This window comes from Vicugna pacos, chromosome 5 (genome assembly GCF_048564905.1).
Source record: "Vicugna pacos chromosome 5, VicPac4, whole genome shotgun sequence".
NCBI classification, from domain to species: domain Eukaryota; kingdom Metazoa; phylum Chordata; class Mammalia; order Artiodactyla; family Camelidae; genus Vicugna; species Vicugna pacos.
In genome coordinates, this window is record NC_132991.1 from 6,705,515 (window position 1) to 6,732,887 (window position 27,373).

Sequence of the window (27,373 nt, forward strand, 5' to 3'; positions counted from 1 at the left end):
GACAATATTTTCCAAGGGCTGTATCACAGAGCTGAATCGTATACTTCCTCTTCCTCCTGCTCTGTTACACATGTCGTGGCAAATGACTATTAAAAAAAAGCTCTTTGTTTCTTTAGAGATTATTTTCTCCTGCTACTTCATTCAAGTCTGAACTTGTAATCTTCCATTTGTGACAGCAATGCTGTCACGGAGGAAAAGACTTTGACCTTGTAAATACAAACTGGGCATTTCAGATAAGCAAAAAAAAAAAAAAAAAAGCAGCAGAGCTTGAGGAAGAACAACATAAGCAAAATGTCAGCTTGGCATCAAAAGTTCCCTATGAAAAAATGTGACTCTATCTTTAGATAGTCTGCCAAACTGAACTTATAGTAGGGTTGTTTATACACGTTTTTGAGGAACTTGTTTCCCTAAGATGTAGCATGGTACTGGTTAAAAATAATATGTCAGACTCAGAAACATTTGGGTTCCAATCCCAAAGCACTATTCCTTGAATTATCTGTGTTCTGAGCCTTGACCTCAGCACCTGAATAATCAAATTACTAAACTCTTCCTGTGTCACTGAGATGATTTGTAAAGTAAATTAGTTTAATAAATGGTGGCTATTGCAAACAGAGTTCCCTCCTGCCATGGTGATGTTGGTAAAATATCAGTATATTTTTCCCTCTCAGTTTATCTAAAAGATGATCAAAAATCATAATCTAAGACTGTTCTGTTTAGAAAGTGATTTTGTTGATATTTCCGACAACTGTCCATTCATAAACATTGTAAACCATCATGGTCACGTATTTAAAAAAAAGAAAAGAAAAAGAAATTAATAATCATTGCAGTCCTGATAAAAAGGTATGACCCCAGTTTTCTACGCATGAAAAAAATAAGCCAAGGAGTAGGGAAAGTCAAGCAAAGCAGAATCTATTTTGTTTTTCCCACATTTTCATTTCCCATCTAATGCTGTTAAGTTAAGTAAATGTTGGAGTCAAATCTGTAAAGTGTGAGTCTTACTTAATTTGTACTGTTCGATCAATCAGCAAATATTTGTTCAAATCTGACTGGGTGTAAGGCAGAGTGATGGTGGCAAGAGTGGATAAAGAAAGGTTTATTTTAAGAAAAGTCCCCTGTAATGTGACCTAGGGGATTTCACATAATAACAGCAGACATCCTCATCCCCATATGACAAGCGTGGCTACTTGGTCTCAGAGATGAAGTAACATGATCAAGGAATGTCTGACCGAGAATGAGGCTGTTCTTGAATTCAAATCCAGGCTCACCTAAGTCCAAACTTTGTACTCTAATTCAAACTACTCACACTTTAGTTATAAAACAAAACATATGTCCTAAAGAAGTTTATAATATAGCAAGTAACATAAATTCTATGCCCCTCAAAAGATAACTAACATTGCTAGGTACCAAAAAAATGGCTTAAACACTTAGGACATTTCAGAAGAAAGACAAATGGAGACGATTTCAAGCTTGGACAATTAGGTGATCAGGCAAAACTAGACAGGCCATATCAGGCCAGCATAATCATAATACCCTTTCCTTTTAACATATTGGTTACCCTGCGGTAGCTACAGGGAATAAGCAAATCCGACAAAATGACTTCCCTGGAACTGCTACGTAGAGAGTGGAAGTTCTCCATCCATTAAGACTTCTCCTGGTCATACAAGGAAAGTGTGATTGTAAGGAGGTAAAATGAGGTCAATACCGAGGGAAGTGAGGAAGCAGAGTCAGGAGACAACAATGAACTGGGAAGAAGAGAGAAAGAGGCAGACAAGAGACAGAGAGAAATATTCTTTTAGGGTCCCTGGACCTAATAGAACTTAAAACCAAAATTTAAGTACTGACATAAACATTTTTTTCCCCTTTGATATGGTTTGAGTTGGGTTTCTATTATTTATAGTTGGCAGTAAAGTTTTATTCCACTGAAACATATACGTTCTAATTGTGTGACTCAAGTTAAGTCTTTTAAGATGTTTTAAAAGAAGGAAATTAAAGTGAGTGGTCTGGGGATTCTGATAAAGATGGGAAAGTGAGCACCACAATCCTCCACAACTCAACTCTAAACACAGAATGAAAGGGATCCTATTTTAAAATATACTTAGCAGAACATAGAACCATGATTAAGAAGGAAAGAAAAAAACACTTGGATTTCTGCTCTTTAGCCATGAAGAAAGCAGATGTTCTAAAATTACCCTTGCACTGGAACATCTAGACATCTAGAGAAAATATAGGACGTAATTTTTCTGACATCATGCCACAGGCAGCACAGACCTGTAATTCACAAGGAAAGGGAAACAAACTGAATGAACCAAACGAGTGTCTAGACTTTCCAACCGGAGGTAATTTCCAAACAACAGCACAGGCAGGAGGAACTCAAATCACACTTGGAAATCTCACTGAGCTAAAGAAACAGAGATTGGAATTTTCAGAGAGCAAGACAATGAGACATTGTTCAGAGAGGTAGAAAGATCTAGGGAAGTAAAGCTCCAGAAATCTACAGAGGGGCCCACAAGTGTCTCCCCAAATGTACTATGCACATGCATAGTATGAAATTCCATAATTCCTAAACGAACAGCTTCCAAGGAAGGAATAATTGTGCAGACTATAAAATGAACAGTACTCAAAGGTCACACAGGACCAGGAATGATTTGCTTCCTTCTGCCAGAGTGTAGAGACTTCACTGAACATACTGGACCTTCAATCCATGTCTTAAAAGGAAACTGCATTAGCTCTAGAATTTTTTCTTCTCTAGTTCCACCCAAAACAAGCTTAAAAACAAACCTCAAAAGGACTAAATGAATTCAGAAGCAACTTGACTGCCTGCTAGAAAAAAATTCAATGTTCTTTCACTCTTTAGGGAAATACAAAAAACTATAAGATTCAAAATATGAAATTCCCAGTGTCTAACATCCAGTCCAAAAGTATTTAAATAAGGATCAAATGATATCACTCAAAGCCAGGAGGAAAACTGATCAGTAAAGACTGGCTTAGAAATCAGAGACTTGAGAGAATTATCTGAAATGGTCATTAACACGGTATTATGAAAATGACCCATATGTTTAATGATATGAAAAAAAAAAGAAATACAAAGAGAAAATAAATAAATCTCATAAAAAAGAACTGAATGGGACTTTAATGATGAAAGCACAATACTTGAAATAAAAATAAAATCTACTGGAAGTAACTAATAGCAGGTTAGGCATTGAGAAGAAAAGAACAGTAAACTTTGAGTTTCCTCTACTTTCTTTTCTTTCTCTCTTTCTCCTTCCCTCCCTCGTTCCCTCCCTCCCTCCCCCTCCCTTTCTTCCTTTCTTCCCCTTTCTTTCTTTCTTTCTTTCTTTCTTTCTTTCTTTCTTTCTTTCTTTCTTTCCTTCTTTCTTTCTTTCTTCTTTTTCTTTTCTCTTCTTCTTTCTTTCTTTCTTTCTTTCTTTCTTCCTTCCTTCCTTCCTTCCTTCCTTCCTTCCTTCCTTCCTTTCTTTCTTTCTTTCTTCTTTCATGTATCCTCAAATGGTAATAATACAAAGTATCCAAATAAAGGCCAGGGATAAACAAAACAAAATAATGCATCATTATTGACCTGTAAGGGAACATTAGTAGGTGACCTGAAATGCTTTTAACATATCCAATTGCTATGGACTGAATGCTTGCATCTCCCCAGGATTCATATGCTGATGGCTAAATCCCCAATGTGATGTGTGGTTTGGAGGTGAGGACTTTGGGAGGTAAATAGGTCATGAGGGTGGAGTGCTCATAAATGGGATTATTGCTTTTATGAGGTGATGAAGAGACCAGATCTTGGTCTCTTCACCATCTGAGGACACACACAAAAAAAAAACCTCCAACAACAACAAAAAGATGGTCTGTAAACCAGGAAGTGGACCCCCACTAGACACTAGATCTCTCTCTGTACCTGGATCTTCAACTTCCCAGCCTCCAGAACTATAAGAAATAAATGTTTGTTGCTTAAGCCACTCAGTATATAGTTGTTTATTATAGCATCCCTAACTGTCAAAGACACTAACATCTATATAATGAGTCCTCAGAAGAGAGGGGAGCACTGTATACATATACCTATATATATATATGTATGTATGTATGTGTCAAAATGTCCTTCAAAGTAAAATTATCCAGTTTAACATAAATGGAAATTATTTTAATGGTGTTTATATATGAGATATTCAGCAATGTGACTTCAGAGATGTGGGCTGGGTAGTAAAAAGGCTAAGAAGAAGATGAATTTAAATCTCTCTTTGGGTGACTTACTTGCTCTATGGTACTTGTCAGATCACTTAATTTTGGAATCTCAAATATGTGATCCATAAACTTTAGATAAATTATACCTATCTTTTAATATGAATAGTGAGAGTATATGAAATAAACTATAGTACCGAGTGTCTGTTAAATAAAATTAATAAAAAATGAGAGCTAGCTCATAGCAAACTTGTCCCAATTTTTAATAGAGGCTGAACGATTCTCTTCATTTCAGTAAGTGTAGAAAAAAGTAACAGTTGAAATGCACAATGTATATTTAGAGGCCAGTCAGGAAGCATATCTCATCAAAGAGATTTTTACTGAAGAGAATGTAGAAATAAGACAAAAGGAATAATTTATTAGCCTTGTGACCAGGAGAAAATTTATTATCTCTGAGTTTCAGCTTCCTCACAAGTAATGTGATGTTAGCAATGTTGCCTATGTTGTTTAAGGATTATATGAGATAGTGTATATCACATACCTGGGTACTTTTCAGACTGTGTTCAATCGCTGTTACCTGCTCCAATTTAGACAGGAACAAAGGAATATGACTATTTGTCGATCGGTTTGCTTGTCCACTTCGCGGTTTCATTTATGTAGTTACTTATTTGTTTTTGCTTGAAGGCTAAGGAATAGACTTAAATTAGTCTCTGAACGTTGTTTCTTGAGAAAACCGTTCATAGGACACGTCTTTCTGATGCTGTAAGGCAATGTGTCTGGTTTTGAGAGTTATTGATGCCAATGGGATAAATGACACCCTGCTCTCTAATTAATTAAACAAGTTCTGCGAACTTCCTCTCATTTCTGGTAGACAGGAAGGCAGGCTTTTTTGGTTACCATGTTGATTAAACAAACAACAGACCCCAGTGGCAGGCTGGGGCAGTCCGCAGGCATCAGAGACAAGAGCAATTGTTTTGCCAACAGGGTTGAATGTTTGGTCTTGTTTATTTCCAATGAAGTGTTAATTCCCTTGTGGAGGAAATTAGTTAAAGCTTATTAAAAACACAAAGAGATTCTTCAGCATCTTATAACTTTTAAACAGCTGTTCTAAGAGGGAGGCAGATTATTTCAATATTCTATGGTATCAAATAGAAACAAATGGCTTAAAAAGTCTAGTACCATTTAGGCTATTTACTTTCTAAAGAGAGAATATGGAAAAAATAGAGAATGATTATCAAGGAGGGTACAGTTATCTCAGGAGGCATTTTCTGAGGGAACTCAGAAGATGGCTGCTATAATTCTCAGATAATTGAGAAAACTTGCTATTCAGTTAATTAAAATCACAATTCATTGTGTTTCAGGAAGTGAGAAGAGGAAGAGATGCTAGAATGAGTTATCAAGACACAAAAGGCATACAGGAAGCTTACCTGCATATTTTTAAGTGAAATAAGCCACGCTTAGAGTTATATACTACTTGATTACAACTCAATGAAAGTCTGGAAAAGATAAAACTACGCAGACAGTAAAAAGATCAGAGCCTCCCAGGGGCCCAGAGAAGGAAAAGGGGGATAAAGAGGTGGAGCGCAAGTGATTTTCAAGATCATGAATCTATTTTGTATCACACTGTAATGGTAGGGACACGTCACAGGTTTGGCAAATCTCAAAGAATGTACAACACAAAAGTGAACCCTAATATAAACTATGGACTTGAGTCAACAATAATGCATTGATATAAGCTCATCACCTGTAACACATACACTACACTAATGCAAGATGTTAGTAACAGGGAAAGGAGGAGGAGTCTATGGGAACTCTGTGTACTTTCCACTCAATGTTTCCATCAACAGAAAACTTCTCAAAAAATTCTATTAAAAAATACCAGAGGAGTACATATCTGCAAAAGTTGTGATGATGATAATGATGATTTACAAAATAATTTGCAAATACAGATATGTTCATGAGATTTGAGGGAAAAACAAAAACAACAGCAAGAATTCACAGAGCAAGCACTTACAAAGTATAAAATTCCAGAAAAGAATTGATGTAAAAAACCCCAAAATATCAAGGAGAACATATGGGCACCTGGTTGTTAGAACAATCATCAGACTACACAAGGGTCAATGGAAAGAGATCAAGTGAAGAACAAATGAACTTCAGTTAATCCTTAGCAGGATCACTTAAACTTATTCACTTCAAAAAAGAGGTGCATGTCATAGTTTTGAGTTTTACAGAATTTAACAAAATCTTTTATGATAATTTATGCTTTTAAGACACAGAATTGGGTAGGCTAATTACCAGAAGTGCTAATAGTTAATGGATTTATAGTGAAGTGAAATTTGACAACTCTCTTACCTCAATTCTATCATTCGTGGAACAAATGAGACAATGGCATTAATATATTTAGCCTGTCAAATGTATTGGACAGCACACATCAATCTAAACAGATACTAAAATACCTGCTTACACTCATCTAAATAGACTCATCACACACATCCAATAAAATAATATTCATCAGGCATAAGACAAAAGTATTACACTTGCATCCAAAATACATACTTATTAGCAAAAAAATGGGAGAGATGGAATTCATGGAAATTCCAATTTAAAATGTGTGTATATAATATATATGTCAGCAATATATAAAATATGCCATAATGGGGCCACATGTCTATCGCTGAAAAACAATGTGATTTTTAGTTCATATTATAACACATATTTCTCGAATCAGCATCTAGGAGAGATAAAATCCATAGCAACCAAAATTTCATAAAAATATTTAAGAGTACTGGACAGTAATTTGTTCAACATTATAGTGATAATATGCCTACCTGCCCACCTACAGCTACTGTGATTTTAGTTCATATTAGTGGACACATTTCTAGGCGAGAGAGAAGAACTCTCTGATGGCCTTTTTGCTCACACTCTTGAAATTCTAAATTCTGTTCTGGCACTTAAAGTAAATATTATCAAATTCCATATGTTCAAGGAAGAGTAATGTAGTAATAATAGTGCTCATGATGTCACAGTAAGAAAAGTTAAACGAACTGGAGATGTTTACCGTTGCAAGGAAAGTTTCTGAGAAAAATACATTTTCAAACATCTGCAGTTCTCCCTTGGCAGAGGGATAATTTGTCTTTATGATCCTAAATATGAGGAGAAAATAAGAGATTTTAACTCTAATTAAGCTAAAATAAGAACATTTCACACTTTAGTACAGTATTAGTCATACTTAAGCCAATAAGGATTTTCAGAGACTTTACCTCCTGACATGACCGAACACTCCATTTTCCTCAGTGCCCACCATGATCTAACAAAGCTCCTTGTTGTCCTTCTGGATCAAAATGTAGCAGTAAAGGTAAAAATCACATACGCTTTTTGTAATATTGAAGAAAATAATTAGGATTTCATCAGTTGTTGGAAAATATTGTAGGGCCAGGAATAGAAAATGTGGTAGGTTCTAGAAGGTATTACAAAGCTGCAAGTGATGGGGACTGGAGGGAGAAAATAAAACAATTATGTGGCCAATGAAACCAGTTAAAGATTTTTTAAATATGTGATCAGTTATAAGATTTATTGATAACAGACAGAAAAAGCTGGAGAACAAATAGTGTAAAAGCTATCTAAACTTTAACAATTTATCCAAATTTAAGTATCAAGTTTTCTTATGGTTTGTACTAGGCCTCTGAAAGTTTAATCTTCGTTAACATTCTCAAGTCATTCACTTTAATTTAAACCTCTGGGGTTCTCTGCTCTTTAATCTGATTTCTAATGATGACTTTCATTGGTTCTGCCATGGATCCACTTTTATCCTATGCATCAAACCAGAGGATAATGAAGGACGGCTCCTCAAGGTCACTAACCTTGTTAATATCTTTAATGTGGGCAATCTCCCTAGTTCGTTGCTGGAGGTAAACCACAGTGAACGGAGGAATTGCACAATTCACTATATTCCATCGCTATTCCAGCATTTTGCCAATTAATCCTCAGCCCAGTGATCCCAGGTCCTCAACTATCCCACTGTGTTCTGCAATCACATAACCCACCTAGGCTTCGAGACATTAAATCTATAGAGAATTTACAAGGAGTCTTAGTATCTTCCATAATTTTTAAATGACCTGATGAGAGATCATTCCCTGTTTCCCCAAAACACAACACAGCCCTAAGATGCTACAATACTAAGTTTTATTTCATGAATTGAACTTAAGGACCAAAGAAAATTCTAGGGAATGTGTGTATGTGTGTGTGTCTAAATACTCTGTATGGGTCAAAATGGCAAAAATGTTCATCTCTTTTCAAGATTTAAGTAAATGTGATTTGTTTTTCATTTTGTATAATTTTCTTCATTGTGTAACTATTTTGCAATGAGCATCCATTATTTGTATTATACAAATAAATAAAAAGGCCAATCACTTTAAGGCAGAAGTATGATTATATAAGTATGTATGACTACATTCGTATCTATATCTAGGTGGAACAAATATATTCAAACTCATTTAAATCACTACCAGCAATAATTTTAAGGAGTCGGAATTTGGCTGATTTTTTTAACCTGTGTTTAACTTTGCTAAAACATGACTGCACTGCTTTTATAATCTAAATATATGTATACATTTATGTTCAACAGAGACAAATGAGCTGCAATTGTGGATCAGTTTAACAAATGGAGCTTTTTTTTAACCAAGCTCAGCTTTCTTTAATGTGGCTTTTCCATCAGGGCACATACTCCTGATTCCTTCACAGGCTGTGACTTTTCATGAAATATTATTGCCGAACACCTTCAGGCAGAGACAAATGACTCATCCCCGCACACTGAAGGAGAGACTAAAGTCAGAGGTTTAACAGTGGGTGGCAGCTATCCACCTATATTCAACATACTTTCACTTAGCACTTGCTGCATGCTTAAAACTATAAACCAGGGACACAAAGAAGGGGGCCATCCTCTTCTGAGGTGCTGAAGATAAAGGCAGATAAGCCAGTAGCAACAGAGTGTCAGTAATGAGGTGCTACGTGTGCACAACAAGCTGTCTTAGCACAGAGGGAGAGACACTGTTTTACCAGTGATGGTTAAACCAACATGGTGGCACTTGGGCTGGGTCTTGATGGATGTCTGTGAAGCTACCAAAAACACAAGAGAACTGTGCTTCCAACAGGCAGGGGAACACCACGTGCAAAATGTATGCACATTAAAAACAAATTCTAGAAATAATATTTTCTATTCCCAAGATCATTCCATTGAGTCCTTTCAAGAAATATGTATACACATATTGTGTTTATGTATCTACCTATATGGTCTACAGAAATGGAGCTGGGACAGTTGTGTTTTTCTCACGATGAATATTTCTATGGCTACACCGAGCATTAAAAAAATATTTATATAATCTAAAACTACCTTCTGTTTCTCACCAGAGGACAAGAAGATATTCAGCCAGGGAACAGCAGTAAGGTTTTCAGATTCTCACCCATTCCGGGCAGGCTTTGGAAGCGTTGAAGTTGGAGGAAAGGCTTCCGTAGAAGGCTGGGACAGAGGTGCTCCGGCACTCCCAGCAGTGGGCCCCAAGGGGACAAAGTAGCCCTGACTTGTTGCACATCTGTTTGCCTAAGGCTTGACCAGAAACTCAGGAGTCCTTTTACAGGGAGAGACCAAGAAGGCAGGACCAGATAGCCTGAACTCACTGCATGTCAGGTGCTCAGAGAAGGTCTGCTTGGCTCTAAGGAGAGTCAGAGAGTTATGTCCAAACCAGCACTGTCTCCATTTCATTGCTATAAAGAATTTGCAGTGAGCCAACTGTAAGACTAAAGCCATTAGTCTCTGATCACTTTAGGGAAGACTCGGTGCCGTAGAATGGGAACGTTCTTGTAAGGTACCTCCTGCTCATAAGGGTCTGGACCTGGGAAGGAGGTTATCTGGGCAATTCTCAGCCAGATAGAAAAAGGGCACGTGAAGGGTTGGGCACCCGACTACAACAGTGGATACGCATGTAGGAGATGATAGATTATTCTGTCAATTTCCTCAAAGACGTCAGTTAAGATTTGTCCATCAAGGTACACAACGGGGTAATGGGGGCTGCAGGATTATATTCAGGAGTTAGTGAAGGTAGTCTTAGGTTCAAGTGGAATCCTTATAACAGATCATTGCCTGATTCAAACTTCAGAAAACAAGATGATGTGCAATACAGATGCAATATAGTTCATAGTTGGTTATGTGTGTGCATTCAGGCAAAAGCGCTCATTTGAGAGTCAATAAAGAGTGCTTTAATTCTAGCAATAAAGAGCACGTGAAAAGCATTTATAAAATGTCTCACAAAGTTTTCATGTATTATAGTTAGCAAGACCAAGGTCAGATCTGCTGTAAAATAGAGAGAGACAATTTAAGTTAAACAAAGTATTATTTTAATACTTAAGCCTTTGGGGGAGTGTCTCATTTTGCTATAATAAGATGTGAGTTTTTTCAAGTCCAATCATTGTGTTAATTCCAGAGTTTTAGAATTAGGTGAATATGCTCCAAAAACATGGGAAAGTATAAACATTAAACACAAAAAATAACACAATTAAATAAAAGAAACAACATCACCACTTATGCCAAGAAAAGCAGACAGAAAAATATGTTTTGGAAACTTAACTTTCCAAGTATATTAAATAAAAGAAAAAAACAGTTTTTTTTTTTAAATAATGCAGTACTACTAAGAGAAGAGAGGTTTTTTGTTTTGTTTTCATCTTTTAAATAGAAACAATTACTTTCAAGAATCAAACTGAGATTTTTAAAAAAGTACTTTTTAAACGTTTTCATTCTCCAAATAAAAGTGTTGCCAGGGGCTCGTCCAGATCTCATAGCAGCAAGCGTGTATTCACAAAGAACCTTTGTTTCCAGTGGGAAGAGGAACATGCAATTCCAACAAATCTATATGATACATTTACTCCAAACATTTTCTAAAGGATTGTGGGTCTACAAATCTAAAGCCTTCTGGAAGAGAAAGAATATATTGCTACCTGGAAAGGAAAACCAGGACAAATGGGAGTAAGTGAAGAAAATGATGCTCTGTTTCTGTTGACCTCACAGTCGTCTCCACGGTGATTGCATTATTATTTTAAAAATTTCTGCTGAAGCTGATTACCACTAATTCATTGGCTTGAAACAACACAAATGTGCTGTGTTATAGTTCTGCATGTTAAAACCCCAGTGCTAATCTCATTGGGCTAAAATTGAAGTATCTGTAGGACAAGACCCTGTTCTTTTACAAGATGTGATGGGGAAGAACAAATCTGATTCTATGTTGCATCTGTTCCTTTGGCTCTAACCCTGTGCTGTCTCCTGGGCTCAGTCTTACTGGTTCTGCACCTTTTGTAAAAGAATGTTGCCTAGAGCCTGAAATACACAGGACAGCCCATGCTCAAGGCTCTGACCTTTAAGGGTGTAACACTTTTCCATGTATATAGAGATAAAAAGTTGCAGAACAGAGAACATTTGTCTTGGAGGTTTACAGGAACATCATGACCTGACCTACATGGACAACTCCAAGAACAAAGGATTCCATCACCAAGAAGTTTGCAACAACCAACCATACCCCCTACCCTATAAGTATAAAAGGAGCTTGAATTCTGACTTGGGGAAGATGGTTCTCCAGGACATTAGTTTGCCATCTTCTAAGTCTCCTGGCTTTCCAAAGTCGTTATTCCTTGCCCCAACACCTCGTCTCCTGGTTTACTGGCTCACTGTGCAGTGGGCAGAGCGAGTTTGGACTTGGTAACAAAGGCTCCAGGGCACAGCCTGTTTCCTTACCTAGTCCGTCTTCTAGAGGCTGTCTGCAGCGCTTGGCTTTTGGACCCTTTCTTCATCTTCAAAACCAGCAGCAGCAGCCTGTGTCCTTCTCGTACTGCCATCTGTATGACCCCGCTTCTGTGGTCATGTCTCTTATTCTGACCACAACCCGGAAAGGCTCTCCATTTGTAAGGATTTATATAATTAGACTGAGTCTACCCAGATAACTAGGTTATCTCCTAGGTTTCCTTAACCTTAATCATATGGGCAGAATTCCTTTTGGAATGGAAGGAAACCTAGTCACAAGTTCCAATTTTTAGGACCTGGACAACTTTAGGGGCCCATATTCCGCCTATGACAGTGACATTACTGCCATCTTATTTTAACTCCATATTGACTTTATAACCTTCATTTATTATTATTTTTATTACCTATTAGGAGCTAAAAGGTAATCTTCTTTATTATATTTTTCACATTCACTTATTTAGACATTTAGTAAATGACATGTTGCCAAACTTCCCATTATAAACCCTCACTGCACTTAGGAACACTCATTCATTTGTACCTTTATGTAATTAATATTTGTCTCCCCAACTAGAATCTAGAGAGTGAAAATCTTGTTTTATTGAATGTTTTATCCTCAGTAACTAAAACAGTATCTAGCAATAAAAAAATGGATCTCACTAAATATTTGTTTTAAAAAAAAAAGAGTAAATGGGTAAACAAGTATTTATTATGACAGTATTTGCCAGGACTTGATGCTGGTATACGTGAAGGCAGGCAGATGGAAAGGTCATCCAAGCCAGGGACAGTATGCGACCCGGATACTGTTGCTACAAAAGTTGTTCAGACAGTCAGCATCATCCATTCTCCTTGCCCAGTGTCACCTCATTACCCCTGACCAAAAACGACCATGGGGAATGCCTTATTATACTTCCAATAATCGAGGTCCAAATGAATTCCTAGAGCCAGAAGTAAATGCAGACAAACTTCAACTGGAGATTAGCAACTGTAAGCTGCAGTTTTAACTCTGCTACTTACCAGTTGTGTCACCCTGGATACAGGCCAGAAGTGAAGGACCCTAGAAATACTCTAGCCATCAGACTGCAAATATCTGAGTGATTCCTGATTTTTACTCCTGTTAGAAGATGGATTTTGTGACGCTGGACACAAAGATGCAGGTCTCTAAACAGCACCTGACTGTCTCCCAGCAGGATGCAGAAGTGAAGTCACTCCACTGGGAGGTCAGAAAGGCATAAATAGCCACGGCAAGACCCAAGCCAGGCCGATGATAAAAGACCCCCCGGGGCAGAATCCTTCTCTGGATTGCACATCTGTCTCTGCACGTAATATGCATGCGTACCTGCAACCTGCGGATGATAAAACTTTATTTTGCATGACATCTCTCATACTGCACTCCTAAATATTTGATAGAGCTAAGTAATGCAGTTACTAAGAAAGTAATAGGAGGCAGCAGGGGAAAATTAAAAGGCAGAGACAAACAGCAAGAGTTATATTTTGGGAAGAGCCCAAGGATGATCTCTTCTTTCTTAACACTGACTTCCCAGAAAGCAGCCCTGAAGCCAGGAGAAATTAAAGGTATTAATACTCCAAAAGCATAGGAGCATTTCTTGGGAGTCAGTTCTGTTCCTAATAATCCATACATACTCAAAAGTCCATACGATTTGAGTCTTCTGAACCTCAGTTTCCCCTTCTGGAAAGTGGAGCCGTATATTAGTGGTGGTGATGAGGATATAATTTGCTAAGGTAGGTAAAGTGATTTTGAAAAGGTTAGTACCATAAACAAATCCCTTCACCAGTAAAAGATTCGAGGAGGATAGAATAAGATATATCCATGAGACATCAAGAGAATAGAGTGATGGCTTTAGAGATTAGCAAGCTGTGGATGAAGATCAATTTACACGGCAGCAAACCAGAAAATCAATTCTGAAGGCGCTTAGACTTGTTCTGTGAAACAAGTGGTTAGAAGACAGTCCATCAGCGTGTGCTTTGGCAAGTAAACTGGCCCCCCCCTGCTCTCCTCTGCAGGCTTCATTTCCTACAACTGCCAGTAGCATCTTGGTATCAGGATAGTGTATCTCTCTTCTGTTCTCATTGCCTTTCTCACCATCCCCAAAATTCAATTCTCCTCAACCCTAATCACGTAGTTTTTAACTGTCTTGCCGTCCTCTTATTACCTGCTATTTTTTAAAAAAAAAGAGAGAAAGAGAGAAGGAAGGAAGGAAGGAAGGAAGGAAGGAAGAAAGAAAGAAAGAAAGAAAGAAAGAAAGAAAGAAAGAAAGAAAGAAAGAAAGAAAGAAAGAAAGAAAGAAAGAAAGAAAGAAAGAAAGAAAGAAAGAAAGAAAGATAGAAAGAAAGAAAGTCTCTTAAATTGGTGGCTCAGAAGTTACCTCTCTGAGGACTCCTGTAGGTCTCAGCTCCTCCGGGAAGCCTTGACCTCATATAAAGACATTTTTGGTCTCTAATCATACTATACCCTGTTCTCAAAGTCTGGTGTCCCACCCACCCATGACATCAGCACTCCATGGAGATTTATTAAAACATAAATCCTTAAGTGCCACCTCCTATCTACAGCACATAATCAAAAACTAATCTTCAAGGGGGGAACATGGAAACAGCCAACTCAATAGAAGGAGGAGGTATATCCTGTTGCCTTGACCACTCCCCCCTGAGAATCTTCTTTTCCTCTGAGAACCAATTCTCAACCCTTAGTGTTCATCAGAGTCACTTCGAGGGCTATGTTTAAGACATAAATCATTAGGCAGACAGAGCTTCGGATGAAGCAGACCTGGGCTTGGGGCTTGAGAATTCATGTTTCTAAAAAGCTCCCAGGTGATGCTGGTCCTTTAGCTCCGAGGACCACACTTCAAGAGCACAGCCACTGAGCATCTTCTTCATGTGTGGCACCTTTCAACACTCAGTCAGGCCGCCAGTGGATGTGCCAGTCAGTGTGAAACCCAGCTTAGCTCCTGGGCTATTCTCTTTAACACAAAGGCCATGTCTTCCCTGTGACTTGGGGACAAGTCCAAGTGTACCCAATGCCACCATGCCAGGGCTGAATACTTCTGCAAGTTTGCTTCAACTCCCGTCCCTACCTTCACAGGATTTATCACGCTGTAATGTTTAATTGAGATATAACTAGAATAAGCCAAACTGCACAGATCTTAAATGTTTTACATTCAGTGAACTTAAACCATTGGATAAAATTCTGTAACCACTACCAAGAAGAGTAAATAGAACATTTCCATTCCCCTTGAAAGTTTTATCAGACCACTTTCCAGTGAGTAGTAACCTTCCTTTTCCTACAGCTATCTGATATTCATTACCATTGATTCGTTTTGCTTGTGGTTGTGTGTAATATAAATGATATCACATTACATATATTCTATTGTGCCAAGCAGACTCCTTTCACTTACCATAACATTTTTATCCTCATCTAAGTGATGAGTGGGCTTGGGAGATTTTTTTTTATTGCAATAAAATATTCAGTTGTGTGGAAATAACATAATTTGTTTATCAGCCACAAGCAGAGGGATGACTTAGTCTGTTAGGGTTAAATTGTTATGAACATTCCCAGACAAATCTTTTTTGTGGACTTTATGTTTGTACTTTTGTTAAGTCAATACTTGAGAGTAAAATCTCTGTATTCCAAGATAGATTCATGTTTGACTTTATTTAAAAAAAAATGTCTGCGTAGCTCTTCAAAATGATTGAAATATTTTTGTCCCAATCAACAATGCATCAAAGTTTTAGTTATGCCATAACCCTATAAATATTTGTCATCAGTTTTTATTTAAATTGCATCCATTCTCGTGCTTGTGGAATGGAATATCCCTGTGGTTAAAATTTACATTTCCCTGATTACTAGTGAGGTAGAGTATCTTTTCATGTGCTTGTAGGTCACTTTTTCTAGTTTTTTTTTTTCCTGTGAAAATAATTTTTAAGTATTTTGCCTATTAATTATTGTTTGTCAATGATTTATTATTGATTTGTAAAGATTCTATGTATATTCCATATAAAGGGTCTTTTTCGTATATAGTTGTGGATAGTTTCCCAGATAGTAACTTGTCTATTCATAGTCTTAACTAGTATCTTTTGATTAAGCAGATTTTTAATTTTTATAAAATCAAGTTTAACTTCTTTCTTCTTTTGTGAGTTGTTTTTTGTGTGTGTGTGTCCTGTCCATGAAATCTTCACTTCACATAAAATTACAATTGTCCTATTTCAGTATCCAGAAACTTTATATTGGATTTAATTTCAAAGTAATTATGTATGAAGGAAAAAAGGGTCAATGTTCATATGAAATCAAAAAACAATTTTTCTTGTGGTATTTGTAAACATATTTTTATTTTTCTCATTGAATTACCCTGGCATAATGGCTGAAATGAATATAGATTTATGAATATGTTCCCATAGTTTCTAGTCTCTTACACTGACATATTTGTCTATCTTCACATCAACATCAAATTGACCTGAGTATTATAGCTTTGTAGCAAGACTTGAAATCAAGAAGTATGTCTTCCATCTTACTTCTTTGTATTCAAGACTCATTCTGCTAATTCAGATCATAGTTTTTCCAAAAATTGTAGAATTTCTTTTAAAACAAAAATGTGTTAGGATTTTGACAAGGACTCGGTTAAGTTTCTAGGTCAATTTAGAGAGTTGGCACGAACAATCTTTGAAAATATTGTATCTCACCATTTATTTCTCTCAACAAAGTTTTGCAGTTGTTTGGTCTTATATACCTTTTGTTACATTTATTCTAAGTATTTCATTTTTTGCTGCTATTTGCATTTTTGTTAAATAAAGTTAAACATCAAATCACCATTTTACTGTGCAGTTATGAGAATTTCGATAAATACATAAACATTTAACAACAACCATAATCAAGATGTAGAATATAGCTACCAAAAATTTCTTGCATGCTCCCTTGTAATCCCCCAATTATGTCCCTACATGATCACGGATAGATTTACCTGTATTCTATGCCTAACCTACCCTTAAATACTGAAGATTTTCTTCTATGTTTTCCCTAAAACTGTTATAGTCTTATGTTTTACATGTAAGTCAATTTTGTCTTATTTTTTGTATAAGATAACGATTTAGACCAAAAGTTCTTTTTCCTTTCTTTTTTTCTATGGGTCTAATTGCTGTAGGACCATCTGTTGAAATTGAATTGCTTTCACTCTTTTGTCAGAGACCAAATGAATATATGTGTATGGGTCTGTTTTTGAGTCCATTATTTTGTTCCACTGATCTAAGATTCCCCTGTGCCAATACCACATTTTTACTGTCATCACTCATCCAAAATGGTAGTGTATGTCTCTGTTTATTTAAGACTTTTTTGACTTCTTTCATCAGCATTTTAAAACTTTCAGCGTATCATTTCCATGTGCATATTTATTAAGAGTATGTCTAAGTGTTTTACAATCTTTGGAGCACTTGTAAATTATATTGTGTTTTTAATTCTGGTGTCTGCATGTGCATATTTGGTGTATATAAATAAGATGGATTTTTGTGTGTTGATTTTCTACCCTACACCTTTGCTTATAGTCTCAGAATTGGGAAAAAAATTCTAAAGATCTTATTTCTAAAGATTTCTTGGGATTTTCTAAATGGACAATCACGTTGTGCTATCTGCAAATAGAGATAGTCTTATTCTTTTTAAATCTGTATGCCTTATATTTTCTTTTTGTTGCCTTATTACAGTGGCTAGAACTTCCATAATTTGTTGTGTAGAAGTGGTGAAAATGAATATCCTTGTCTGGCCTCTTTTGAGGAGGAAAGCATTCAGACTTTTTACCATCAATATTAATAACTAAATTTTTTGTAGATGTTATTTATCAAGTAAAGGTAATTTCCCTCTATTCTTTTTTATAAGGCTCTTCCATGAGTCGGTTTTAGATTTGGTGAAATAATTTCTCTATGCAATCAATATATGTTTTTCCTTCTTCTGCTTTTTATATGGTAGAGTATATTGATTGACTTAAAAATGTTAAACCAGCCTGACATATCTGGAAGAGATTCTGCTTGTAAGCAGTGTATAGAAGAGCTTTATTTTATTTTATTTTTATTTGTTTTATTTGTATTTTACTCATCTCAAATAAAGAAAAAGGATTAGACTAAATAAAACATCATTTCATGATAAAAACCTTCAAGAAATTGGGTATAAAAGGAATTTACCTCAACATAATAAAGGTCAGGTACAACAAAAGCATAGCTAATGTTATATTTAATGGGGACAAGCTGAAAGCTACTCCTCAAAAGTGAGGAACAGGACAAGGGTGCCCACTCTTGCTACTCTTATTTAATATAGCACTGGAAGTCTGAGATAGAGCAGTAGTGCAAAATAAAGTATTAAAAGGCATCCAAATCAGAAAGGAAGAAGCAAAATTGTATTTACAGATGGTGTGATCTTATACATAGACAATCCTAAAGACTCAACCAAAAAACTATTGAAACAAATTAACAACTTCCATTAAGTTGCTGCATAAAAATCAACATACAAAAATCAGTTGTGTTTCCATACATGAACAAAAAAAATCTGGAAAAAAAAGAAAAAAAAAATCCCTTTCACTATAGCATGAAAAACAGTAAAATACTTAGAGATATGTTTAACCAAAGAAGTGAAAGATTTGCACAATGAAAACTACAATACTTTGACAAAAAAAATGAAAAAGACCAAAACAGAAAGATATCCTATGTTTATATGCCAGAAAAATTAATATTGTTAAAATGCCAATACTACCTAAAGCCATATATAATTTTAATGCAACCTGTATCAAAATTCCAATGACATTTTTCACAGAATTAGAAAAAACGGTCCTAAACATTGTATAGAACCACAGAAGACCCCAAATAGCCAAGGCAATCCTGAGAAAGAAGAACAAGGCTGGAGGCATCACATTTCCTAATTTCAAACTATACTACAAAGCTATAATAATCAAAAGAGTAACAGTGTAATACATAAAAATAAACACCTAGAGCAATGGAACAGAATGAAGAGCAGGAAGAAAACTCCTGCATATACAGTCAACTAACATTTGCCAAGGGAGCCAAGAAGGCACAATGGGGAAATAATAGGTTTTTTTTTTTTCAGTAAATAATATGAGGCAGATTGGATAACCACATGCAGAAAAATAAAATTGGACCCCTATCTTAAACCAGTAACAAAAATTAGTTCAACATAGATTAAAGGCTTAAATATAAAACCTTAAACAGTAGAACTCCTAGAAGAAAACACAGAGGAAAAGCTACTGGACATGGATCTTGGCAACAATTTTGGGGATATAATACCTAAAGCAAAAGGAACAAAGGCAAAAATTAACAAGCAGAACTACATCAAACCGAAAAGCTTCTGTACATCACAAAAAGAAATCAATAAAGTGAAAAGGCAACCTATGGAATGGAGGAAATATTTGCAAACTCTGTACCTCACATGTGGTTAGTACCCAAAGTGTATAATGAATTCATACAAATCAATAACAAACAATCCATTTAAAAAATGGACAGAGGAACTGAAGAGAAATTTTCCCCAAGAAGACATACAAATAATACAGGAACATAAAAGGATGTTCAATGTTACTGATCATCAAAGAAATACAAATCAAAACCACAATGCAATATCACCTCATATCAGTTAGAATGGGTGTCATCAAAAGGATAAGCGATAGCAAATTTTAGCAAAGATGTGGAGAAAAGAGAACCATGGAAAAAATAAGTTATTCAGTCATTATGGAAAATAGTATGGAGGTTCCTCAAAATTTAAAAATAGGTTTTCACATGATCCAGCGATCCCATTTCTGGTTATATAGCTAAATGAAATGAAAATGGGATACTGAAAAGATATCAACACTCCCAAGTTTCATGTAGCATTATTTACGACAGCCAAGACATGGACGCAATCTAAGTGTCAGTCAAGGGAGGAGTAGAAAAAAAAAGGTATAGTATTATGCAGAGCGTAACACTCTCCCATTGTGGGGAAGAGGAAACTCTGCCATTTGCAACAACATAGAAGTAATTTGAGGGCATTATGCTGAGTGAGATAAGTCAAACAGAGAAAGCCAAGCACTGCGTGATATCACTTACGTGTGAAATTAAAACAAAAAATGCACCTCTAAGAAGCAGAAAAATGCTGGTTTCTGGGGAGCGGGGAGGGAATTTGGGAGAAACTGATAAAACAGTACAAATGCACATTCAGAAGACGGATAAATTCTGGGACTCTAATGCACAGCATTTTGATTACGGTTAACCACACTGTATTACATACTGGTATTATATACTTGAAAGTTGCTAGGAAACTGGATCATAAATGCTCTCACCACAAAAAAGAAATGATAATTATCTGAATTCATAGAGCTGTTAGCTAATGCTAAGGTGATAATCATACTGCAATCTGTAAGGATATCAAATACACATGAACGATTTAAACTTACACAGCGTTATATGTCAATTACATCTCAATAAAGAGTGCCTTGTCAAATTTCTTAATTCTTTTGAGAACATGCAAATTTACAGAATATAGTATTTGAAGGGACAAGACTGCACTAATGTTATAGCTGATAGAAGTCCACATCTACATTGCTTAAAATAAGCACAGATTTCTTAAAATAAGTAATTTCCTAAAACTCACTTTCCTTGATAGCCTCCTCCATCCCAATGCCTATCAGCATTTTCTACAAGTTTTTTCCTTCTCTGTAAGATAATATAATTTCTTCCTGTAATGTCCTCAAAGGAGAAGGAGAATTATAGCACCCCATAGGCATCTCCCTATTATACATGAAATATCTGTGAGAATCTTAAATCAGATTGCTATGATGAAAAAAAAAAAGAAGAAAGTTGAGACTATCTTGATAATTATACCCCTTCTTGGATCAGAGAAATTACTCTTGTCAGATGACTTGAGTAATTCCAATTAGGCACATAAAGAAGAGAATGACATGGGGCTGTTTTTGTTTTTCATTCTGTAAATTAAACAAAAATTGCAGTGAATCAGAGTTTAGACTAAAAACTACATTTTTCTCCCTTCCTACATAACCTATACGTAATACACCATTTCTTACCTGAAACATACATCAGGCAAACATCAAAGCAAACCATTTTTTTTTAATTGATAATCTTTCCAGTTACCACTTGGATCTGAACAAATTCTGAAATTACTTTCTCTTCTGACAACGATACCCAGGTGTGGTAACAATAGAATATTCTGATGAGGAGGTAAATCAAAGTGGGGTTTTTTTTGAGACTCAAATATGTTCAGTTTTCATTCTTACCCTACTGACAAAGAACTCCCTTCTTTTGTGAGAAAAGAATGCTGATCACCAGGTGCTGAATTATCTTAAAACCTATTTTCCTATACCACTTCACAGCAAGATTCACCTGCCATCGTCAGGTCACATACATTACCTGGGATTCATCCAGTTCCAATGAGAGTGAGGATGTGAATCCACGGGGACCAGTACAAGCCACGGGTGTACACTACGCAGTCTGGACTGAGCCAGCCAAGGGGACAGTCCGGAGCAAGTCTTTAGGGGAGAGTTGACTTGCAGCTAAGGATATGAAAAGCAGAAATAAACTACATGGAGGACCAGGACCAGGACCAGGAGAAAACTTGTCCAGAATAAAAGCTGTAAAACAAATGTAGCAAGGATGACACATCTTCCCCCTGGCTTTCTTTTTGATAAAATTCAACCTCATCATTATGGCAAACAAGACTTTTATTTTCAATATATATATTTTATTGAGGTACAGTCAGTTTACAATGTTGTGTCAATTTCTGGTGTGCAGCACAATGCTTCAGTCATACAGGAACATACATATATTCGTTTTCATATTCTTTTTCACTCTAAGTTACTATAAGATATTGAATGTAGTTCTCTGTGCTATACAGTATAAACTTGTTTACCTATTTTATATCTAGTAGTTAGTAACAAGCCATTTCTTATATGCTTTTGTCTTCATCTTCAACTCAATTATTATATGATACAGTAGTAATCTCGTATTAAACAAAGCATAGACAGAGCTTGCCTTTAACATAATATTTGATTTCCTTCTTTCTAGCACTGTTACTGAGACCTCCCTGGATTTCCCAATTCTGATCCTGCCTGTATCTTTGAGGCCAGTTTTTTTTTTTTTTCTTTTCTTTACTGATTCGGTAGTCTGCGACTCACTGGGCATTCTTTTTCTCTTAGCAACCCTCAGCCTCAACGTACCATCAACTCATAGGAGAAAGAAGAAAAAATTGGAATCAAATACAAAAACCAGAATAGAGACAGAAATCGAAGTTTAAAAACATAAACTCAATGGATGATCTAGTTTTTCCATTGTCAGAAACAAGTTGTGAATTCACCTCCCAGAAATACCAAATAGCAAGAAAACGTTCCTTGGTTAATCCATCCTCAAAGCCATTTGCAATGACTGACCCATGCACATCATATTTAAGTCTCCTTTTTAAAGAGCTTTTAAGACTATATTGCTTTCCTCCAAGGAGAATGTAAATGCACAAAGGGCAATGGGAACATGTGTGAAGTGCCTAATGCCTGCTGCTCTTCTTTATTCGAAGAGAGATGCTGTTGAACTTTTGAAGGCTACGTTTACTAATGTAGATTCCTATATAACAAGAATTGTTGAATTTTCCCTTGAAAGCTGAATTAGCAAAGACTATTTCTACTGTTTTTTCTTAAGCAATGTCCAAATTTCTTAATCATCTTTTTAAAGTAGAAAATAATGCACTACTTGTCCTGCACGTATCCCTGTGTTTATTGTGACAATAAATAAATAATTATTTGGGCTGTTTCTTTATAAAATAAAATTCACAAGAGGAATATACCCTCTCACTTACCTATGGGAAGACAATAAAATATTTCAGTGAATTCAGGAACACGTGACGAGATTCTCAATCAATTGAAGCTGTATCTCAAAACAATTGGGAACCTAGCAAATGATCAAAGTTAATAAGATAGGCGTAAGTATCTTACTAAAATCATTGATTTTTCTTTTCTTTCTTGCATTTGAGTTGGGTGGATCTTCTCAAAACTCTCAGGTGTATTGTGGGCGTTCCTCCTAGCATTTCTACTTCTGAGTGTTCATTAATTCCAAAACCAAGTTTTCTCTTCTAATTCTTTGCAGCAGAAGGTAAAGCAGGGGTCGAAAACTAAAGTGATTACAGGGTCCTATGTGGATTTCCTCTCATCTCAGAAAACTCGAGGTTGAGCTGTACCGAGAACTAAGATATGTTACAACATTCCCAAAGTCTTTTTCTTCCCCCATTTTTAAAAGGCACTTCACAAAATCACTACATTTTATTCTTAAATGTGATTTCTTTGTCTGAAAATTTGGAGTATTAATGGATGCTTACAGAATGAGAAACAAAGGAAACGAAGATTTAAAGAACAAAGACTTGAGATAGAAAATCACCTGCTCCCTCAATATTAGCCAAGTCAATAAAAATAATACATGTCAAGTAGTTCAGCATGAAAGCACTGCATGCTTAGTTGCTGGAGACTGACACAAATAAATGGGAAAAGGGAAATGTGGATCGACATCCAATTTAAATATAAATCCATTCATGCTGAAATGATAAAAGTCATGCGTGTGTGTGCATGTGGGTGTGAGAAAGTTAGCAACTCAATTAACCATTCAACATTTAGATTCTTATAACATTGCAAACCAACACTGTGAGCTAAAATTTTCTTTCAATAGTTGTTTTTTTTTTTTTTTGGAAAAAAATAATTTTGAGACATGTTTATTTTCCACTCAGCTCAACCGGTTTCTGGAAATCAGTAAAGCAAGTAAGTATCTCCATTAAAATGCCTTATACCTTTCAGAATGTCTACCATCTTTCAAATTCCAGTTCAAAGGTTAATTTCTTCTTCAATAATTTCTTGGCATCTACTGTTCTCCTAGCAAATTTAATTGCATGCACATTTGTACTTGAACAACATTTATTGATTAGTAATATTACTGCACTTCTCATTAGAATGATCTGTTTGTGTGTAAACCTCCTCTGCCTATTTAATTTCACTAGGTCAGCGAGTCAAATTGGTTTGTTTCTTTATCCTCTGCGCTGAGTAGAGGGCCTGCTGTATAACTAGCACTGCACAGAAACAGAAGGAAGATAGGAAAAGAAAGTAAGAACAGAACTACAAAAGGAAGAAAGGCAGGGGAGAAGTTAGGGAAAGAGAAAGATTTCGAATAGGACTTAGATATTAGTTTATTACCATACCATCTGTTAAAGAAAAACCATTTGATCCATTTTTTTCACTTATATTTTGATTCTCTCCTCTAATGGAAATATACTAAGCAGGAAAGACGAAAAATTCTTCTGACAAGAGACAGGAAAAAATAAAAATTATCTCAGGTTGTCATGCAATAATCTCTTAAGAACTTAATTTACCCAAGGCTGTGGGTACAATTTCCCTAATACAGAAGGAATAGTTAAATAGCAAATGCTGAAGAAACTTTGTTAGCAGAAGGATTTCCTAAATCTCATTTCTAAGAGGGTTTGTTTATTATATTTTTATCTACTTTGTCCTAAGCTAAATGGTTTATTGTCCTTGTTTTAAGCATGGCGAAACTGATGCTCAGAAGGTACAAAACACATCTAATATCACAGCTGATCGGTTGTAAGGGCTGGGAGTCCAACCAGGTCATCTGAGTCCAGGGTATAATTCTTCAAAATGTTAACTCTGAATGACCACTGTTTTATATGTAAGGGCATTAAAAATGTAGAGAGATTAATTAATTCATCCAAAGTCTCAAAACTAAAATGTACTGGACCTAGCTTTAAAATCAATTCCAATCTTTACCCTGAGCACAACTGCTCCCAGGGGCACACCAAAATTACCACTACGCAGAGAGCACTTATTGACAAGAACGCCCTGAAAACTAGGAGAAAACATCTCCTGCGACGAAAGATGCAGGAGGAAACCACAAAGAGATGGCAGGAGGTGTAAGACACAGTCTACTCAAGATCCACTCCCCCTGCTAGGAAACCCACGCAGAGGGATAATCAGAATTGCAGAGGTCACCCTCAGGGAGTGAGGGGTCCAGACCCCACGCAGGGCTCCCCAGCCCGGTGGTCCTGCACCAGGAGGATGAGGCTCAGGAATGCTTGGTTTTGAAGGCCAGGGGTGTGTGCCTTCAGGAGAACCAGCGGGATGTGGGAAACAGAGATTTCACTCTTAAAGTGTGCGTGCGAAATCTCACATGCTCTGAGATGCAGGGCAGAAGCGGTAGTTTGAAAAGGAGCCTGGGTGGGACGCACCTGCTGATCTTGGAGGGCCCTCCAGAGAGTCAGGAAGCAAGTAGAATTCACCTTGGGGATGTAGACACAGGTGGCAGCAATTTGGGGGAGCTCATTCTATAAGGACGCTAGTGGAAGAATGGCAAGGCCACTCAGCAATGCTGTCTTTAGATTATTAGCACCAGTATCAGGTCCCACCCATCAGTTAATTGGGACCAGTCCTGGGGCCCCATGGAGAAAGCAGTTAGACACACCCACCAGTAGGCTGACAGCAGTCATGGAACCCCTGAGGCCAGCCACCTCTGCGGGGCTCGGCCACACCCACAAGAATGCCCAGGAGCCATCTGTGCACACTAGTGGGCTGGTACTAGCGCAGGGGCCCAGCCTCATCTATAGCCATGGCCTGCTCAAACTCTGTCCCTTCCATGAGGAAACTGTCCAATGTAATCAACCCGCCACCAGGTGGCTGGCTCCCTTTAGAGAGGTTTGCCTACATCCCTCTTCCCCAGACTTCCTTGTCACCAATTTTCCAATCACCTTCCTTTAAAGTTTCTGACTATCCAGCCAAACAAACCACTGGCTGCAGCCCACAGATCAGTGTGTCATCACCCACCCGGTCATCTCTCATTCTAAGCAAAGTGAACAATCAGGCGCACTGGCCAAATTTTCCCAAACTATGGGAAGGTCTGCCTTTACCACTGTCCCTTAGGGATGTCCCAGAGAGAGGCTGCTGTTCCCCTCGGGTGGTACCTGTTTATCATGCACCACCATCTGTAAATCGGGCCCAAGCTTTCTATTATTTTGGTCCCCCACTCAAAACTAGCAGCTTTTCTGGGTCACTTGGTAGCACCCCCAAATCAGAAATAGGTTGCCTCCAAAATTCAAAGAGGTATTGTGCCCCTTTTATGGTTGTAAGTGGAGCCAGATGCAACAATTTATCCTTTACCTTAAACGAACAGCTCAACATGCAACATACCTAGAAATTTCACTGAGGTCGAAGACCCCTGAAATTTTGGTCAGATTTATCTTCTTCCCTTGATGTGTAATTGTCTTCCCAATGAGGCTAAAGTTGTTGCTAATTCTTACAGGGACCATTCAGGATGACGCTGTCAATAGGATAGCTTGTGGAATGGAAAGCTGATTACCATCCTTGTGAACAGCATTATGACAAAGAGCTGGTGGGCTGATAATACTCCTACAGTAGGGCGCTGAAGGTGCATTGTTGACCGGCCAGCTGAAAGCAAACTGCCTTTGTTGATCTTTATTAACAGGGATGGAGAAGGGGGAAAGAAAGCAATTGCCAGATCAACAGCTGCATACCAGGCACCAGGGACGGTGTTAATTTGCTCAAGCAAAGAAACCACATCTGGTACTGCAGCTTCAATTGGAGTCGCCACCTAGATAAACTTATGCTAATCCACTGTAATTCTCCAAAATCCATCTGTCTTCTGCACAAGCCAAATATGCGAATAGGATGATCACGGGCTGGGAATTACTCCACCTACGTCTTTCCAGTCCTTGCTGGTGGCACAAATAAATCCCTGCAGTCTCTTAAGGAATGTAGTACTTCTTTTTGGTTGATTCTTTTCCCAAGTGGAGGTGGTTTTAGTGGCTTTCACATGGTCTGTCCCATCATAACGCCCCTCCCTCCACAAGTCAGGGAACCGATGTGAGGATTCTGCCAGCTTCTAAGTATGCTGAGTCCTATTATGCATTCCAGAACTGAGGAAGCAAGCACAGGACGGCTTTGGGACTTACCCACTGGACTCCCAGAGAGGTATGTCTGAGCTAAGATTCAGCCTTCAGGAGCTCCTCATCTGGCTGGTGAAATGAGTCATGATGGTGGGAAAGGCTGCTTCTCCTAGAGCAGATTCGATGACCCCAGGAAGCAAAGGGTAGGAATGAAAGTGACACCACTCACTATTACACCTAGTGACTCACTAGCAAAATGGTGGCTTCCTGTCTTTGTGACCTTGTGCTCTGCTGGCTTAGAGGTTTTATTTCCAAAAGAAGGAACGCTGCCACCAAGGGACACAATAATGGCTCCCCTGAGCTGGAAGGTAAGCTATTCACCCTGCCACTTTGGGCTTCTCATGCCTCTAAGGTGAAGTAGGGAGTTGCGGGATTGTTTGGGATGACTGATCCTGACTACCAAGGGGAAACTT

The 27,373-nt window shown here is 37.2% G+C and overlaps 1 long non-coding RNA gene across 5 annotated transcripts in view; it reads right to left on the reverse strand.

Annotated features, from left to right (window-relative positions):
- Positions 1 to 3,423: 3,423 nt before the first annotated feature.
- The window catches only part of LOC140696559 (uncharacterized), a 34,488-nt gene continuing 10,538 nt past the window's right edge, over positions 3,424 to 27,373 (reverse strand). For 4 of the 5 annotated variants that reach the window (XR_012073025.1, XR_012073028.1, XR_012073027.1 and 1 more), the window contains 4 exons: positions 22,806 to 22,897; positions 21,371 to 21,513; positions 4,730 to 4,873; positions 3,424 to 3,499 (listed from right to left, as the gene is read on the reverse strand). This is a non-coding gene — a long non-coding RNA (uncharacterized lncRNA). Of the gene's footprint in view, positions 3,500 to 4,729; positions 4,874 to 12,659; positions 12,907 to 21,370; positions 21,514 to 22,805; positions 22,898 to 27,373 lie in introns of those variants that run through there. The other variant, XR_012073026.1, reaches the window with a different exon arrangement.